The following is a 3534-nucleotide window of genomic DNA, read 5'->3' on the forward strand; positions in this document are numbered from 1 at the left end:
CTTCCCCTATTTAAAATCGGCAACAGCAGCATCATCTGCAAAGTGCAATTTCCGCACAGTTTGACTATTATGATGATTCCGATAACTATAACTGCTCTAATCATTAAAGAACTAATACGGCTTAGTCTTCGCATTACTCTCCTCCAACAATAACTTCCCGGTTTCTTGATCCCCACAGTCATCATCCTCATTCGACAGCTTTATAGCTTTACACTTATTTTTAACTTTCTTTACCATTTTCATAAACTATTCATCGAAAATCCTTTGCTCTTCTGCAGATAAATTCATCTGCATTTTTCGATGTTTAGGGGATAGAAGATCTCTGAATTATTTATTTTTGAGAGACTTTGCATTTATCTGAATTTAATTGCTCTGTTTTTAGTGTGGGTTTTGCATTGTTTGTTGTTGTTTGTGAGTGGGTTTTTATTTGTTGTTGCTGTTGGATTTTAGGGGGTGGATTTTCGGAGTTTTTTTCATTGTATAGAAATTGTAATGTCTAATTCTAAAACTGAGTATTTTAGATATTTTTGTATTAGTAGGGTGAGTGCTATATATTTAAAAAAACTTTAGCATTTCACATTAAGTTCTCACTTTTACAATTACACTATCCATAATGTATACTGTCTACATGAATACTGTTTCTGTGCAATTTTTTACTTAATCACTTAATACAGAATAATTTGTATGTCATATCATTCAGGCTTATATTTAGGAGGCTCGAAGAAGTTCACAGCTGACTTAGGCGGCTAAAGCCCAAATATCTTCTTAATATTTGTCCTCCAAATGAAAGCAGCCATAATATACAATGGCAAATACGCAGCCTAAGTGTAGTCCTCCCCAGGAATATTTCTATGGAACATTCCCTGAATCATTGAAAATGGCTAAAATGGCAATTTCGCAACAACTACTCCCTGGAAATAACTTCCAATCATATTGATCACTCCAATCATCAGGACTCCCACTATCACATTACTCTTCAGCGATTGGAATGTCATTTGTTGATTAAGTGTTTTGAGTTGGGTTTATGTGTTTGTGACTTTCTTTTAATGGCCTTTACTTTGTGTTTGAATCACATGCGTTGATTTTAGTTTTTATAGCTTCTTACTTAGTCTTTCGATTTAATCTAATTTAAAATGTTGGTTACTTTTGCTACTCTTAAATGATTAGGTGCGATAGAGGATAAACCAGCTGATGAGCTAACTGACTGAAGTTGTAAGTAAAGCTATCCCAATAATGATCAAGACATTAGAAATATTGAATTGAAATGGAACTGGAATCTATGGTGTGAGTATTTCTGATTCTGACATCGAGATATTTATATGTTTAATTTATTTAATTAAATAATCGGGACATTTAATTAATTTACTTTTTGTATGTGTTTGTATTTATGTGTTTGTATTTATATGTTTGTATTTATGTGTTTGTATTTATATGTTTGTATTTATGTGTTTGTATTTATATGTTTGTATTTATGTGTTTGCATTTATGTGTTTGTATTTATATGTTTGTATTTATGTGTTTGTATTTATATGTTTGTATTTATGTGTTTGTATTTATATGTTTGTATTTATGTGTTTGTATTTATATGTTTGTATTTATGTGTTTGTATTTATATGTTTGTATTTATGTGTTAGATTATATTTGTTGTCGTTATGGTTCTTTGTTTCGAGTTGTAATCATTCTTGGACAATTTGATCTCCTTCTTCTTTGGCTGATAGATCCCATATGTTGACGCTGTCGATCTGGAAGGTTGAGTGTTCTCCCCAAGTTGGGAACCAAGCTCCCTTGTTATCATAAAACTCAGATGATGCGCGATCTGAATGGTCTGACCATGGCTTAGCACCAACTCCATCAGGGAAGTACCCATTGGTTCCACCAACTGCCAAATTGATAATCAAATAGAATGGTCTATCAAATGGTGCACACTTATTTGGGGAATATGCCCATGGGTTGTCATATCCTGAGATTCCTGATTTATCCCAATAACTCATTTGTGAGTGATCGACTTCTAAGACTCTGTTGGTGTCATTGTCGAGATATGTGTATAACTTCTTGTCATCCCAATAAAGTCCGTAAACATGGAAATCATCAGCAAGGGTTCCTGACCCTAGAGATTTCTCAGCGTGAGTTTTGATGTACTGATTTGTGAAGAAATCAGGGCCCCAATGTAAAGTTGAGCCAAATGATTCAACTCCTCCCTTAGGGTATCCAACATTGCCTCTGCTTTCCATAATGTCGATTTCACCACTGGCAGGCCATGAACCATACTCATTGTATCGAGGAAGCATCCAAATTGCAGGCCACAACCAATCACCCTTGGGTAGTTTAGCTTTAACTTCAACACGTCCATAAGCAAATGAAAACGAGGTGGCAGTAGTCAATTTCCCACTCATGACAGGGTTGATGTAATGATTGCCATCCGAGCCCCTCTGGCAGCCATAGAACTGGTTTGCTGTGCACTGATCCGCAAGACTTCCTCCCCAAACATCATAGACATATCCAGTCCTTACTTTATCAGCTCCGATCTTGTTTTCAGTCAAAATAGGCTTAATGTTCAGTTTTCCATCTTTCACGAATGTAGTTGAACGATTATTCTCATATAGTTCAAACTCCCAATTGCCACCCCCTGAAAGAGTGATATCATGTTTCCATTTAGTGAAATCAAAGGTCGTGAAGTTATCAGAGAATACAAGTTTCCCTGAGCTCAACACACAGAGGCCCAGAATGAGGGCCAAAGTGGTGATCTACAACATCTTGGGGGACATTGCTTAATAGATGAAAGATTATAATTATAGCTTGTAGGATATTACACCGCATGTATTTTCATACGAACAGGAAACAGTAAATATATTTAATCAGGCTCCATATCGTTAATTTAATTAAGGATTACGTATCTACATGTTTATGTGTATTTATATGTATGTATTTTTAATGTGTATGTTTAATTTTTGTTGACTGTTTATCATCATTGCCCAATGTCACGCATTCGATGGATTCGAAACATTCGATGCATTTAAATGCCCGTCCCTCGATCTTTCGTCAATCTTATTGAATATCGCTTCATGCTCCTCCATAATCTGGCTAATTTGACTAGGAGTCAATTTATCAAGCCTGTTATCTTCAGCAAACTTCTTAATCTCCGCCTACGTTGTCCCCACATAGTAATTCACAGCAATAGCAGCCCCAACAGCATCATACAATATACTGAACTGCAGAAACCTAGCAAAATCCAACAACTAACTCGTTTCCGCCCCATTTTTCAATTCAGTAAACCCTATAAACAATATAATTAATATTTCTACTTTGGAAGAATGCCGCATATTTCTCATGAGTGACCAGATCTTTGTAGTTGCTACTATTTATTGGTTTTGTTTTGATTACCTTTTCAGGAGTATAGTTCTGGAGTTACATGAATTAGCTGGCAGTTTTGAATGGTCTTGCGCTGGTTATCTATGAAAATTTTAGAGGTTAGTTTGAGTCTGTTATGGCATCTCTTGAGATTATTTTAATGTAATTGAGAAATCTGTCATCTAT

At 35.3% G+C, this 3534-nt stretch overlaps 1 pseudogene; it reads right to left on the reverse strand.

The window, feature by feature from the left end:
* Nucleotides 1–1661: 1661 nt before the first annotated feature.
* LOC148303347 (beta-1,3-glucan-binding protein pseudogene) lies at nucleotides 1662–2538 on the reverse strand (annotated as a pseudogene).
* Between the last annotated feature and the right edge of the window lie 996 nt (nucleotides 2539–3534).

Source organism: Brachycentrus maculatus, unplaced genomic scaffold (genome assembly GCF_059751285.1).
Source record: "Brachycentrus maculatus isolate JH-2025_06_01 unplaced genomic scaffold, ASM5975128v1 h1tg000371l, whole genome shotgun sequence".
NCBI classification, from domain to species: Eukaryota; Metazoa; Arthropoda; class Insecta; order Trichoptera; family Brachycentridae; genus Brachycentrus; species Brachycentrus maculatus.